This window comes from Pseudopipra pipra, chromosome 6, assembly GCF_036250125.1.
Source record: "Pseudopipra pipra isolate bDixPip1 chromosome 6, bDixPip1.hap1, whole genome shotgun sequence".
NCBI lineage: Eukaryota > Metazoa > Chordata > Aves > Passeriformes > Pipridae > Pseudopipra > Pseudopipra pipra.
In genome coordinates, this window is record NC_087554.1 from 8873457 (window position 1) to 8890278 (window position 16822).

Genomic DNA, 16822 nt, shown 5'->3' on the forward strand with positions numbered 1-16822 from the left:
ATAGAGAAGACTTCAGTTAAGTTTTAAGTGAATGAAATGCATCTGCAAAAGAAAGAGTGAATATTGCTTTTCAGATTCATGACCAGAAAAGAAGCAATCATCCTTAAACTGTTACCAAAGCAATTTAGAAAGTTTAGACATCTAATTCCCCTTAAATACAGCAATGTAATGCCTACATTTATTTTTTAAATTGGTTTATTAATAAAAAGGAACTGGAAACTCTTGGAAGTGTGCAATACCCCCTGAAACGTGATTTAGAATACTTCCACAATTTAAAGAGCCAAGTTTTAATTTTATCTACTTGTGAATTGACAACAGAAAAGCGTTGACATTTTATGCTATTTCATCTTTTGGAAATCTCTGTTAAACCTATAGGTCTGTTGGCTGCATAGCTAAATTAGTGTTTTTTAAAGTAAGGGTAGATTCTTAAACGTATTGGATTGTTATGTTTGCTGTATTTGTGGTCAATTCTGTATTTAAGTCTCATCTATCCTAGATAATTCTGTTTCCCCAAAGAGATTGTCTTTTACAGGTCTGTGTGGATAGGGAGAGTGAGGAGTTGCTTATCTTTCCCTTATCCATGAATAGTTATATTTAATATTTAAATTGCACATGCAATTTAAATTGCAAATGTTGTGAAAGATCAGCATATTTCAATACTCATTTTCAAGACTGAATAGCCATGCCTGAACCAATAATATCTATCAGTTATGTCTGGGAGTATAGCAGAATTCCATATCTGTGACTTTGTCAGGGACAGTGTTGGCGGTATCCATTGTAAATGACTAACTATGAACCAGCTGGATACCTTTGCTTTGTGGTTCATTTATGGTTTTGTGTTTTTTAATGCTACTCAGTAGAAAGCAGAGACATTTCTACATAGAAACATTGAACTAAAGAGTGTGCAAGAGCAAACAGAATATTCTATTTCTCCTACTTCTATCCTCACTTAGTAAAATAAATTGATTCTTTACCATTGTTGCATGAGCTACTTTTTTTTTTGTGAAGAGTCTACATTTCTCCTGGGTAGTATTAAACATCTCTGCTGAGGAGAAGGCACATCAGATTGCAATTAAAATAATAGCAATCTTCCAACTGAAACATTAATAACTTTTTCTTCAAAGTGCTACATTTAATGTTCCAGAACAGGAAGTCATGTAACATAACCGAGTTCAACAAACAGTACAGAAGGCATAATGTTTATTATTAGCATCACATCACCATATGACAGTGACAGGTGGTGATCCACAAATGGCATCACAGTCATCAGTAACTATGTGGGGAAATGAAGGGCTTCAAAAAGTGCAATTTTGTGGCAGTATAAAACAATTCAGACCTGTTGTTGTTAGATAACTGGAAGATAAATTTCAAAGTTAATATTTATAGTGTCTGAAAACATGCTTTGTGGATTATTGGCTATGTAGGATGCTGTATCCTGTATTTATATTGATTTGCAAGAGCACTGGCACTGCAAGCAGATCTAGCAGTCATGTATTCCAGAGTTTCCTAAAATAACCCTGTGTCCTAATTTTTCAAGAGGTGGGAGGGAAGAAATTTATATTAGAGGGTCTCAATTAGAAAATGTAAAGTTATGTTTAAATAGAAATCCCTTTCACAATTTCCCATTAATTTTACTATTTTGTTGAGCTGTAGTTGGTTATTTTAATTAATATTATTTTCAAAATAAAAATCCTGTTGACTTTATTTTTTATATATGAATATATCTATATATGTCTATATATAAATATATATGAATATTGATATATGAAACATTCATAATGTTTACTTCTAAAATAAAATATTATGTGAATGTGGTGATGATAAACACACAAAAAAATTTTCCTCAGAATGAGGAGTTAGTTTTTGTCACTAGTGAACTACTGCGAACGAAAGAGTTTTAGATTTACATGTGAGTCATTTTGTGTTTGGAATATGCTTTTCTTTTTAGGATGTCTCAAATGGGAAGATGGTTAATATCGAATGTTGCCCACTTCCCTTCATATTCTGCTTTCTTTTTTTTTTAAATTGAGGCATGCTACAGGTACTTTGAGCTAAAGAACATAAAATTAGGATTAAGGCAATGCTTTTATCCACCAATGGTGGGTGTGAATATGTTGGGAAAAGAAGAAATGAGACCAGTAGATGCTCTGCCACCTCCTCATCTCTTTTGGTCATTGTGCTGTATCTTCTGTGACATTTAGGGCTCAGCTCCATCCCTTGGGTAGAGATTGCATTAAATCCTGAACTAAAAAAATAGAGTTATAACTTCAATAATAGTACCTGCACATCAACTAATATTTTGTTGTGATGTTTACCTCTTATTGTATTTGGTAGGTAAAGTTCTTTAAAGCTTCCTCTGATGTAAGGGGGAGTAAGTTTGGAACCGACCTCAGCGTTTCTGTTCACCTTCAGAAGCGTGACGTGTTGGCAGATTTACTGTCAACTTATAAAAACTAATGAACCACTTTAAGCCCTGTCATAAAACTGGAATTCTTTTGTACTTAATTAGATGGCCTGGAAGAGAGGAAATTGGACCCAAACCCTATAAAATTAGCTTCATCAAAAGAAAGTGGAAACAGATGAGCAACCCTACAGTAACTCGACAAGAATAATGCCACAATCCTTACAACCCTGTCTTGGCTTATTTGGATTGCTTACTCAAGGCCCTGTTTAAGTCTTTCCCAGCATGGTTAATTTGTATATCATGGGTGGAACTGGTGGTGATGCTTGTGGTCAGGATTGTGTTATGCTCATAGCCTTGTCAGACAGTAATTTTTTGGACAGATATTTTCCCCCCTTTCCCAAGGTGTTTTCTTCAAAAATGACTCTGTTTTTGAGAACAAGGTTGGTCAAACCCAACCTTTTGTACCTTTTGTACATTTTGAAATATCATTGGTAACAAGTTGCAGAGAAATTTGGGATGTTAATAATTTGGAGCGGAGTTTGAAATTGGGCAGGGAATCAGGAATGTGACATTTGCTGAAAATAACCCAATTTTAACCAACTTACAAGGCTTCAAAAATTGCAGTTTGCACATGTGCAGTAAAGGTGTGTTAGATGGGCAGCTTCAATCTTTTAAGTCTTTTCATCTGTACTGGGCATGTCCAAGGCTGTAGCTGCAGAACCTGAGCAGGAGTTTCCCTCAATCAGTCCCAGATGGTGGGAACTGAGGATGAGAAGTTTCCTGTCCATGTTCCTGGTACAAGTGCCTTGGCATCACAGGGATGCCAGGGATGACTGACTTGAAGTGGATGATTTTGGACTATCAAGTTTGGCAAGTTCTAGCTTAATGTACATGCCTGTCAAAGTTTACAAAATTAAGCCAACCAAAAAAAAAAAAAATTGAAATTCCATTCTATAGGATGTTTTTGATAGCTCACAAAGTGCTATTAACAAAGAAATTACAACTTTCTGTTATTAGAATTCTCTAATTGTGGTCATTGTGGTTTAGTGACCTGATTTGCAAAGTGCTGAACGTTCCTAGTGGCAACAGAGGCAACAGAAATGCACCAGTGTAGTGTTTTATATGATAAGAGTTGCTCTCAAAAATCCAATGGGAGGCCTTTAAATTGGATCCACAAATTAAAAGGCATTTTTGATCACAATTTCTGCAGATGTCAGCTCCCCATTTTCAGAATGGCTCTGCTGTCCCCTTACTTCCTGGTAGCTGTGAAACTACATTAGGGCTTGTGAAAAGTCTCTTATAAAATCCCATGAGCAAGTGAATAATTTTATCATCGAAGTTTGAACAGGGTTTAACAAGTAGATTACGGAGCTGGTTACGAGTAAAAAAAAAATACTGAAAATACTTAATGGCTTCTAGCTTAATGAGAACAATCCATCTGTAAATGGAATTAACCAATGGTTCAGTGGGAAAACGTGACCATAATGCTATTACAGCACATAAACACAGGTTTTATGCTGGGGCTTGATGACTTTAGCATGATTGACGTTTGCCACTTCAGTATTCTTCCAGCATTCTTTTTTGGGTGATGATTTAATAGCTATCAAAGCAGGACTTTGATTCTGTACAAGGGCTTGCTCTTGCATATTTATGAAGATATGCTTGCATATTTGTAAATTTGATTATTCACTTGGGGAGACTCGTGTGTATAAATGGCTTGAACGGCATCGTCCACAAGCAATTTGTTAAAAAATAATCTACTCTAATTTCATCTCTTAGGAATATTTTTAGGGTCAAATATTATTTGTAGTCAAGAAATTAATGATTAAGCCTCTTAACATTCTGAACTTGTGTTTCCACTCTGGCTTTTTAGACAGTGCTAATGATGCTTGATATCAGTTCTTGGTCTTGCTCTCACCAGAGCATTAAACATATTCCAAAGAATGAAAATGCCTTTTGGAAGCCTTCTTAATTCCTGCCTTAGTGAATGCAATGGACAGATGATGACGAATTGTAAATATGTTTTGAGCTCTCTGGGTGGCCCAAAGCAGATCTGTCCTGCTGAAAATGTCCTCTGCATATTGATTCCTTCCTGGGTGAAGAACTAATTTAAACACCTTCTTATTACCCTCTTAGCACTTTTATGGAGGCCATACATATGCACTATTTTCAGAGGAGGTGATGTGGCAAAATTATTGCAGCAATCTTGGAACCCCCATCTGCTAGAATGTCCCTGGCCTCCCCTCCATAAAAATATCACTGCTGTTCGAGTCAGCACCTCTGTGTGTTTATTATCTTACCAGAACCTTGGAAATTGCTTTTGTTTCTAGTAGGAAAATCAGAATAGGGAAGGTAATAGGACAAGCCATAAATGGAAAAGCAATTTTGAGATAAATTTTAGATTAGAATCAATGAGACTGAAATTGTATTTTTCAAGAGTTTTGATTTCTTCCCTCAGAGCAAGTCATTTTTCATTTTCTCCTATTTTCTTCTCTACTTTGTTTTTCTTGGGAAGACAATAAACCGAGTATCTTGAGGGTTCCCTTTCTTTACTTTTCTTATCCGTTTTAGTTTTTCTGAATATTAACAGTTCAGGGATGTTAGTGATTAAATGTGAAAGGCTGATGCTTTTAGACTCCTCTTTGTCTTAGAAGGTTTTGAAAAATTAGAGTGAAAAATGGAATAGGAAACTAATTACAGTGAAAAACAGCGAATGATCTTAAAACAAATATCATATTTTCTGGTTAAAGAATAAGAAAGAAGAGCCAAATAATTTGAAATGCTCCTTTTAAATAATATTTCTGGATCTTGAACAAGTGGAAGTATTTGCACTGAAACAAAACATATAGTGAACAAAGAATAAAAAATAATGACATGTACTTGAAAACTTTTCCCTGTTTATTTTTAATGAGATCCATTTGAATTTTTTTTTCAGGGGTAAAAAAATATTAAACCATATAGGATAAAAACTGTGCATCCTTTCCAGTGTTTCTAGAGCCAAAATGTGCTCTGCATGAGTATAGTTCTATTAACATTTCTGTAAACCCAGTTATTTTGGGGTAGGTGCTAAGTGATGCAAATAAAAATGGCCAGTGTATTTATAATCTCCTAATTTTCCCTTTGCGGGCGTATCTCCAGGGGAGTGTGGTCATGACGACATTCATCCTTCTCAGGCTGCTAGAATTAAACCTGTCCATAAAATAGATGGGAAGGCACACTGAACCATTTCAAAGGATGGCAAAGTTCCCATGATAAATTAATGCCCAAATCAAACTGCCTGCCTTTAAGGACTCCACACTCTATGGCTCCTGCTCACTAACCATTAAATATATATGATGCCTTTAAATGCCCCAATAGAGCTAAAAACACATTCAGCTGAAATTTATTCTCTTTAATATTTATCTACATCTGGGTATTTGTACTGTCATATCCTTCTTAGGTATGAAAGTTTTATACTGTAGTTGTGAGGGAATGCCCACTATCATCACACTTATACCCGTCCCTCCAAGCTACAATACATTATTTCTTACCAGCTCTGTCTCATGGAGCAGTTTCTCATAATTGCAACCTAAATGTTTAATGTGACAGAAGTAAGGATGAATGGGAAAAGATCTGAGTGTGGAGTGTAAATTAGCTTGAAAAAGGTGACAATGGCTCTTGCCATGGTCCCTCCATGTGGTCTCTTGATGCTACAGAAAAAATTCTGGGAACAAAATGAATTAAGTCTTGTCCTTGGTTTCCATCTTTTCTGTTGGATACCGGGAGGTGTTTTTTGTTTGTTGTTTAAGATTAAGAATGTGGCATTCAGAGAAAAAGGACAACTTGATAATGGCTCAACCCTACTAAACTGTTCATTTAAAGAGATAGAGTTTTTCTTTATTTTATATATTTCACAGAGTATCCTCAGTTGGAAGGGACCCACAAGGAACATCAAGTCCAACTCTTAAGTGAATGGCCCATACAGGGATTGAACCTTAAGAAAATAAAGAAAACTTAAGATTTAAGAAAACCTTTTCTTGCAGGTCAATAATTACTTTCAAGTTGTTAGTTTATGTTTTCGTAAACGTTTTTCCTTTCTAAGTTCAGTAATTTTCTGCATAATAAGGTCTGATTATAAGCAAATTGAAACAGTTGCTTTTGGGGTTTTTTGTGTGTGTGTAATGCCACTTACTTGCCTAACCCTGTCATTCATTATGAATAATGCATTCCTAATAAAAATGGCTTTATTACAGTGAGGGTGCAGCAGTTTTTTAATAACCAACTGTTTCATTTTTTTATTTTAAAAATGCAGGTTTTAGAGACTCCATTTAAGAAGATGGATACTGCAGTGCAGTTCAATTATGGGTTTTGCCTTTATTGGTGAGTGAAAACCCCATTCCTTACGTGTGTAAGGCAACCTGCTCATAAATTCTCATATTGGTAACTAAGATACAATACTCTAATATGTATGTTTCTGTGAAATAACTAATTTATTGAGATTTCATAGGTGTCCATGTAAACATGCAAATGAGAACAATTTGGAAGACTTTTTTGTTTCTCTAGTTCCTCAGATGCTATTTTGTATTTCTTTTGCCTTTATCAGTATATTGTGGCTGTGTCATTCCTCAGATTTTGGTGGAAAACATTCTGTTATTATCACTGTGGATCAGGAATACCATATGACCATAATTTTCTGGCTCTTTGCCATAGACCAAAACACATATTTGTTCAATATACTAGAATAACTGAAGTGCTGGTTTTGAGGTAAATGGAAATACTTCCTAAAAAATAGTGATATTTTGTTCTGGTTTGGTTTTTTTATTACTTTTATCTTACATTTCCTCAACTTTAATATTATGGGAAATATAGACTAGTTTAATAGATGCATCTGAAACATCAAGAAGATCACTTTAAATTTAATAAAACTCCTCATAAAAATTAATTTTTCTTCTCTTGTAATATTAATCTTGGAGAGCATGTAATGTTGAAGCTGGGGCCTGCAATGATGACTCCCTGCTTATACAGTTGTACACAGGGAACTCCCATTGGCAGCAATTAAATACATTCATAGAAATTACTACTTAAAATCTTTACTTTTTTTCCTACCTGTGTTTGATAGCCAAGATATTAGGGTTTCTGAGCATGTAGCACCTTGTGCAGAAATTAAATCATTCAAATCAGGGAATGTTTCCCTGTATGATGCACTTTACTAGTTTTCCCTGTGTGATCCTATACAGCAATTTGCTTTATACCTTTAAATTATTTTGGATCCAAACAGAAGTTGAAGGTGATCAATAATCTCTCAATTTTTGAGCGTGTGACTTTGTTGTTATTAACCCAGGGCACTGAAGGTGGGTCTATATCTAACTTTTAATCAAAAACAAATCTGCTTCACCTTCCCTGTGATAAGCCTATGTTTTGACTTTGTGTGAGCTCTGCAGTGATTTGTGAGTGATACACAAAATGAAAAACCCTTTTTCCAGAGAAAGGGCAGGAAGACTTCAGAGATTTGCTCCGTTTGTTAGATTTACTTGAATTTCAAGCAGCCAGGAAGAATAACAACTGAGAAATCCTAACTATTAAAAAGAGACTTCAGAAAACATTGAAATGAACATGTATTTAAAGGCTCTGACTTAGCAGTTGGGGATATGCCTACTCATAATACAGATGTATAAATCTCCCTTCCTGCCCTGCAACATCAATAAAAAATTGCATCCTAGTTCTAGGGCATCACCTGTATTCATCTTGAGTTTTTCAGGTTATATAGTGATACAAAATTAAATTTATGTACAAACATGTTCAAACCAAGGAAATACATCATTTATCTCTTCCAGACACGATGTGAGATTCACTGTAGTAATAAATTGGCTTGATGAGCATGTGTGAGCCATCCTTTTTTTGGTTATACAAGCCTGTCAGAAGTACAATGACAAACACCTCAAAAAGAGGTTTGTTCCAGCGAGTTTATTGCCCAAAGTATTTAGTCAGCCTCCATTTTCTCTCCCATGCCACTATTTTAAGTACTCAAGCAGCCAACAAAGCCTGTGGGAGATCCCTTCTTATACTGGGAGGAATCATATTGAAGCAATGACTGATTTCATCACTGAACTGTTCCATATAAACAAGTTTTAGCCAGTTTGTGCCTCATCTGCGGTGCAGGTAGGTTGATATGAGGGTGGTATACCTGTGTGGGAAGTTCCTTCCTTACAGTGGAGACATCAGTGAAAGATCACCATGAGTTATGTTTGGAGATGACTCAAGAACATTTTCTCTTTGCTTGAGAAAACTGGGATCTTTTGCTCCAGAGCCAGTCTGTTTCTGGGACCTCTTTCAGGTGTGTTCCTGCTTCCATGCGTTTTCTCGTGATCCCACTGAGTGCTATAGAAAGTGAGAAAGGAAGCCTCCAGGTTATATTTGCCCAGGCAGGAGTAAAATAGTTCTAGGATGATTAATCATCACAGTTAGCTCTTAATTAGGACACCCAATCTCCTGTTCCTCTTGAGATTTTAGTAGCCTTTCCCCACCCTATTTCTGTGATTTCTTTCATCATGTGTTGTTGTCACACCCATTGCTTTCAAAGAATTTTTGTCTGTGCATGGAAAAGGAATACCCAAGAACTGCAGATGATGAAGTACTTTGGATTTTTAATTCATTCATGGATAGATCCATTTTAAAACTTCTCTTAAATTTGAGGAACGCAGGTGCTGTTTGCAGCCCTATCGGTGTTTGTCTTTCACCTTTAGAAGATGTTTCAGTGTTGTCTTGTGCTGCTGCAGTGAATGTTTTGGAAGTCTTTTGTTCTTGTTCCACCCCCTTGGTGGGATCTTATTTAAATGGTGGCCACCTCCCTGTGTCATCTTTCTGTGGCCTCATGTTTTCCATTTCACCTACGTAAATTACTTTTTTTGGTAACCCGTTCTTTACTCCAAAGGGTTATATACTCATTGCTGAGGGCCTAAAAGCTTTAAACTAAGTTGTGCTGAGAAAAGGCTCTACTTTAGACATGTTTACCCAGTTTACTTTCATATGTCTGAATGCTCCCAGCCTTCCTCCCCTAACCATTCCAGATCCCAGCAGAGACAGTGCTAAAGGCTCTGGGGGTTTTTCTTTTTTATTTTTATTTTTTAAACAGGATTTTCCCATTTGAAATCCACTTGTGTTTTTAGTATCACAAGAAGAACTGTTTTGGGGAAATTCTACACAGCTGTGTAATGCAGTAATGTCTGAGCACCCTTGTAGCTGGTCAGTGAGGAAGTGTACCCTATCTCTAGGAATAAAGATGGAGGCAGAAGGATGGAGAAGGCTCAAGAGTTTCCCATGGAGCATTTTTGAGGACCATTTCTATTGCAAAGACTTGCCAGGTTCTGTTTGTGCACACTCACCAGGCACCTTGCCATAGCAGAGTTCTGTAAATAGAAAGAAGTTTTGCACAGCCTGTACCAAGTGTTTGTACTTGGCAACAGTTGTTTATTCAAAGTTTAAAAAAGAAAAAAAAAACAAACACAAACCCACTGAAAACAAACATTGAAATTAGAGTTTCTCACAGGTGATTTGAGAGTTCTGCCAGTTCCTAAGACACCTTAGAAAAAAAAACCAAAACAGTGTTTTTCTTTCTATTTCAGAGAGAATTACCCTTTTAAGGGAGTTATTAACAGCTGAAATTTAAAATTTATGAATTCATTAGTTTGAATTGCAAGTTAAGTTCACTAGACCTATTGTTGCCATTTGTAGGAGCAGTAGAGATGCCATCAGGTACTGAGGGTAACTTAGTTTTTGGCCAGCTACAAAGGAGCACAAACCATCACATAATGGCCTGCAAGGTCCCTTTTAGACCAAATGGGGGGGTTTGGGTATTTTTCAAATGGTCACTGATTTCTCCTAACTGCTTATTTACTGGTGACTGATTGCTAAAGGAATATCAGATCTGGGTATATAAAAGATGGTATGAGGCTGAAATAACTTTGTTCTCAAAAAGTCCCTTTGGTTTTGATAATTTCATTACAGTAGCTAGTGTTACCTACTATAATTTTTTTTGGGAAAAAAATAGCTGTTGGTTTGAAATGAACTTTCATCTGATTTTGGTTTTTTTAAAGAAAAATTTCTGACTTTGCCATTACAGAAAATAACTTGGAAATTAGAACTGAAAAAAACCTAAAAGAAATATTTTCAAAATTTATATCACAGTTTCAGAGGATTTTTTTTTCATATTCTATAATTGATAATTGCTGGAGGTGACAAAACCGAGTCAAAGATGGTCAGTTCACAAAGGTGTGCTGGCATTCATGGCTTAGCACATTTCTAGCTGACCAACTGTGCCTTCCTCCTGTGCAGTTTTCTTACAATTCCATCAGGAAAAGACCTGGATATACCCACTTCCTCCTTTTATTTCCAGGAGGGTTGACATAAAGTGGTCAGAGACAGAAAATTACAGGAGATAAACGAGTTGAGGGCAGAGGTTTTAAAAGGTGTTTATGGGAGTAACTACTCAGTTCACATGGTTACATTAGCAAAAATAACTCATTTGCAAATTCTATTAGTGTCTTTTGAAGTTCTCAGCCAGGGAGATCAAGTGGTTTGACCTAAGGTGACAACAGAAGTTCAATAATTGAATCTGAATCTTCTTTACTGTCATCTAGCAGTTATCCTGGATGAGACAGTATTTATTGTTCTGCAGATTTAAGAGAAATGTAGAAATCACTGTTTTGAAATGTAATTCCGAAATTACTACTTAAAGTGATTCTTCCAGTCCATGTAGGCTTATATGTCCAGTACTTCCTCTTGCATTATCTTTACACTGAATCACAGCTGCCATTTTTGCAATTAGAACATTAAACAGGGCATTTCCCCTCAGTGTTGTTTATACTCATTTATTTTGAAGTACCATCCTCCTACTGCAGAGTGTTATTTTGGCAGTAAGTTACCAAAAAAACCCCAGTTTTATTTTTTTTCCAAACGATTTTTATATGAATGTAATCTGCATTGCAAATCCACATTTCAAAGTAATTTCTGCAAATGTAATACTGTAAAACAAAGCCTTCATTTAAGTGAATACTTCATGTTGGGTTTTAGAGAGTTAAAATTTTGATCATATCAATATATTTCCATTACAAACTACTGCATTTTGAAAACAACTTCCAAGGAATAAGAGATGATGAAATCACACAATAAATAGCTATTCTGTATTCAATATCCATTAGTTGAGTACATAATTTGAAATGTTCATTAGTCTCATGAAGCAGAGACCTTACCTCAGCAGGTTTTATAATTGAAGCTGTCTGTTGTGAGTGAAGGAAAGGGAGATTGCAGAACATTGTATTAGATGGAGAATCTTGGAATGTATCTTAAAGAACTAAGGGTCTGTTGAGGAGTTTTGTGGTCCCCTTTTGAATATGGGGGAAGACCTGTGTGTAATTCACTGTGGTCTTAAATATAGTATCCTAAAAAAGTGACCCACAAAGCAAAGAAGAAATATCTTTTTCTCTCTCTCTTTTTTTTTTTTTTAATATATTAATTTAGAGCTGTACTTTTTGTTCCTTCCTGGTACACAAAAAGAACTGGAAAATTGAAGGTTTAGAACATAAGGTACTTCATGTTAATAGTACAGATGCTGCCTACTTGGACTTTTTTGGAAGCCTTGGTGTCCAAAGAAATAATGGAATGGAATTATCAGTGAAAACTTCTCACTGAAAACCAATGAGTCAAAAAGATTTTTAGTCATAATTTTAAATAATTGTTGTTTAGTTTTGGCTGGTAGTTTACTGAAGTGAGAAACAGAAGCCTTTAACAAAGCTTCTAGATCTCTACTCCACTACAAATGACTTGGGGCACAAATCTGAGTACTTGAGTAATTTGTATTGTGGAAGAAGGAGCGAACGGACTACCATCTTCAGACATATCTACATTTTTTTAAAAGTAACCTATTAAAAAATTTAAATATTTCCAACCCTGTTGCCCTCCATATGCATCAGAATAAACAAGAGAGAAAAAACCTTATTTCTTACCTATACACACACAAAAACCTAACTCAAACACACACACACAAAAAAACCTAACTCAAAAGCCTCCAGTAATATTTTTCAGTTCTATACTGGTCCCAGGTGATGCCTTTCTTTTAGATAGTCTTGCAGTGACAGCAAACCTTTAACTGAAACACATCTTTCACTGAAGGCTTCCTCATAAAAGGCTGAAAGAGATAACACAGAAAGAAGATGGGCTGTCAGGAAAATTGATGGTGGGAAGGAATCTCTACTTTTTTCTTTCACTGAGCACAAACAAAGTGCCTGATCAGTTACTTAAACACTTCCCACTGTTCTAGTGCTCAAAAGTGGCCTGTGCAAGGTAAATCAAATTAATTACATCTAGCACTTCCCACAACGAAATAGCAAGCCCACTCAAACAGAAATCAATGAATGGTGCTGCTCTAGTTGCAACGCTGTCAGAAGGCATTTTAAAGTTTAGTTGTGTACAACTGCAAGAAAGGGGTTTTCTTCTTCTCCTCCACAGGCACAGTGAAGGCAATTATTCAGGTTTTCAGCTCAATGAAAATGGCACATATGTAGTGGATGGTAAAGCAATTTTAAGGACAGCAGTAGAAGCGATATTGTGTTATGGCACAAAAAACCTGCTGTTTCATTGGGGGCAGAGCGAGGGGAGAGAAAGTGTGGACTTTTTTAGTGTATTTTTTTGGTATAGACTGGGCTCTGTGCTGTGATTTTTGCTTACACAATATTTTAGTGTCCCCTCGTCACTCTTTTCTGAATAGGACCTGAACCCCAGCTTGCCACGTGCTGTTAATATTAATGACCACATCCCTGCTGTGTGAGTAAAATGAAAATAGCCAAAGTTAACAGGCAGAATGCGTACAAACCAGTCTGAAAAGGCTCCAAATAAAGCTGCCTGCCTCCATTTGTATGTGTGTGCATGTGAGCACTCCATGTTTATTAGAAGCTGCTACTTTTAGAAAGAAAAAAAAAAATTGAGTTATCCAGGGGAGTAATACTGAGGTAAATTTACTTATAGTAAATATGGTCATGAGTTCCTGCTCGTTTCAGAGTGAGGTCTCATTTTCTGATGTACTCTCTTATTTTTGAAAATACCTCTTAACAGTCAGAATGTGGGTTTTGCTGATTATTTCCCTTGGAAAAGGCTGCAGAGGAAACTGAATCTACTGTGACTAAGAGATACAATTCTCACCTTTCCCCCCTTCTTAGAGGTTTGAGTTACATCTTCAGACATTGACAGAAACAATGTACATCATGAAGAGTGGAGGGCAAGCTCCGTAGAGTTTCAGATTCCTGTAGTGGATCTCAGCTTCAGCACTCAGCAAGCTTGAACTGAATAAAATCCCTGTTGGTCAGGCTCTGTGCCACAAATCATGTAAAAGCCAGGCTGCAGCAGTCACTGCAGGCAGGAAAGATTATCCTGAATCTAATTTCTCTTCCAGCTCCTACTGTCCTACTTAGACCACTGGGAAATTGATTTTCCAGCTTAGCCTCCATGGAGAGGAACTTTTCCAAACTGATGTCTCCCAAGATAGAACAAAGTCAATTGATTAACGGGAATAATCCACTAATAAAAGTGGATCTAGAGGGTGGCTTAAAGGCATGAGGTTTCTCTTTTCAGGTTCAGTCTTCTGCATGAGAAATAAGAAGCAGGGTGTGTATGTGTGTATAGGCAGATGAGGTACAGATGGGGCTGTCTGGATGTTATCCAAGCCAGGTGTTTTGTCTCCTGCCTTTTCTGTCTTCCTCTTCTTATTGGGTTTATCCAGTCCACCCTACCAACTTCAATATGCTGTTTATTTCTGGATATATCTTATGTATTTTCCTACAAATACCATTTTTTGCCAGTCCAGGCCTTCAGAGGTTTTTCTTTAGACCACATCCAGAAGTTTGACGTAACTGGAATAACATTTCTTCTTTACCTTAGGAGTAGCTTACTACATACTTACTATATATCCTTCCTCATAAGGATGGGCAAACTGCTAAATTTGCTTCTTTTTCAAGAATGGTAACTCTGAGACATTTGCAACTTTCATCTTTTTTTTTGTCTTATTTCCAAAATTTGGATATGAGAAAAAGAAAACTGCTAGGTTTAAACAAAAGCCTTGGGCTAACAGAAACTGGGGAAAAATCCCCATCTAGAGTCCAGACAAGGATCCACTGATGTCACTGTTTTGGAATGTCGTGCCCAAGCCTGGAGAAACCATGCCCTGATTTAATCAAACCTATGCAGAAGACCTATTGTACCTTATCTCTCCTTTTGTGTCTTTGAATCCCTGCCTTCTGCAGACCTGAATACCTGTTCCCCCCTCTAAAATCCCCTAAAATAAAATGGGTTTTTCCCTATGATGTAAGTGCTAAGACCCAAAAGTTTGTAATTTAGGATTTCCCCTTTACCTCATCCCTGTAAAGTCCCTAATTGTAATAGTTCTGCCCTCCAATGAATATGCAAGCCCCCTGTTGAATATGTAGACCCTAAACCCTTTAAATATGAACTTGTGAGTCCAATAAAGCATTCCAACTTCTTGCCTCCCCTGGGATCTTGATAGCTTTATTGACCTCCACAGAGTGAATATTAGCAGTTTAAAGGTACTTGTGTGAGTAGCTTTTCCAGTCAGAGGAAAGGTTTCTCCAGAGACTAACTTTGATGCTTGGAGATCATGTCTGTAGAATATCTCTCCTCTCTGACTAAAACACAGACCTAAGTCATGCATTACAGAGAGCCTTTTTGAATACAGCTCTTCTTTTATATTTTAATGGATGTATAATCATTAAAAATTTATATTATCAGTATTCCTCACCTGAGTAGCCACCTATCTCTCCTTTGTCTTTCTAGTGGTACAAAAACTCGATACAGTTTCTTCTACATTTTCTGATTATTGTTTATTGGCTACTTACCCCTTGCCCTAAACCAAAATCCATCTGAAATATACCTAGGAAAAAGCTCAGCTCTGTAGCACTACTTAGTAGAACTTTGCATCATCTCAGTGTAAGCATATATCTTGTGGGCATCACCACCTCTCCTGCAATATGCTAAATTAATTTTTTCTAGTCTCAGTGGACTAGATTGAGTTAAAGATTTGAATTTTTCTACTTTTTCATAGACTATGTAATACTAGATGAGATAAAATATTTTGTGTTAGATCCAAAAATGAAAAGACAGCAAGATTCTTGGCAGATCAATATTATAATTTCTGTTTGCTTGTCCTTTTTTTTATGGGGGAAAAAGGGAAGAAACAGAAAGCAAATCTTGTTCCACTCTTCCTATATATAATCTTATCTAAAGATAATTTTGTTTAGTTGGAAAAAGATGAGTAAAATACAATTACAGGATAGACTTATTTATTTTTTCCATCAAAAATGAAGGACTGCTCCTCTAGATGTTGATTTTTAAAGACTTCTACATGTTTTCTTGTTCTTGGTAGACCAATTCGTAAAATCCATTTTAGAGTTTCAAAGTTTTAATTTTTAAGAATAAAAATAACAAAATTACTTTGGTCTTCTCTTAGTTAATACTACAGAAGACTGAAGATATCAGTGTTTGGCTAATCCCAGCATTTTAAATTCTTACTCTTAGCTGAAGCTTGTTAGTGGTGTAATAATGTTAATATTTTAAACTGTGCAAGAGAAAACTTAGTAAGAGAGAATTCTGGTAGTTACTGGCATCTTTGTCAGTTTAGGTATGCTCAACATCTTGTTTTGCTTTATCTAAACACATTACTTTAACTGTAGATAATACAAATAAAATGCAATAATAAAATTAATGGATAATTTTGTGGGAAAGATTTATGTTTAACCACAACTCTTAAATACCATTCTCTTTTTCAACTCTGCCTATGTGAAGAACACTTCCTAGTTAGTTACTGTAAAAATTCATTTTTCTTTTCATTTGGTGCCACGTTCCATTTCAATAAAGTTTGTTTTATAGTTCAGTACTCCAGAAAAGGAACACTGCTGTCTGAAATGCAGGTTCTCAAATGTAGCTGAACTGATGATTCAATCCCAGCAACAAATCTTGGCCCAGTCACTGATCATTGACAGGTTTCATTTGCCAAGTGCAGTGTCTTCTGCAGTAATTCATAGTTCTTAGTTCTGCCCCACGTTTTTATAAGTTATGGAAAACAAGTGATGTTTAAACAGAAGATGTCATATATCTCACAGGTCTGTTTCCTGCCTCTGTGCTGTGGTTATGAACCTCACACAAAATGCACTGACACATCCCGTGTTCTATCCAGGGTGAAACGGGCTGCCCTCTGTAGCAACATGACTTAGGATCTTCCTCCACTGTTGAATTCTTTGGGGAAGTATTCTCTGCAGAGCATGAATATATGCAGGTCTTACACTGTCTTTAACACAACATTTAATTCCTTTCATCTTCCTGTTTACTTGCAGGAAAAGAGCACAAGTGCTCTGAGGTTCCCTTTTTGCTGTTAAGCTT

At 36.2% G+C, this 16822-nt stretch overlaps 1 long non-coding RNA gene across 5 annotated transcripts in view; it reads left to right on the plus strand.

Annotated features, from left to right (window-relative positions):
• LOC135415484 (uncharacterized) overlaps positions 1 to 16822 on the plus strand; it is a 174185-nt gene that overhangs the window by 47878 nt on the left and 109485 nt on the right. For 4 of the 5 annotated variants that reach the window (XR_010431150.1, XR_010431148.1, XR_010431149.1 and 1 more), the window contains exons 5-6: positions 6301 to 6426; positions 6696 to 6763. This is a non-coding gene — a long non-coding RNA (uncharacterized LOC135415484). Of the gene's footprint in view, positions 1 to 6300; positions 6427 to 6695; positions 6764 to 6986; positions 7143 to 16822 lie in introns of those variants that run through there. The other variant, XR_010431151.1, reaches the window with a different exon arrangement.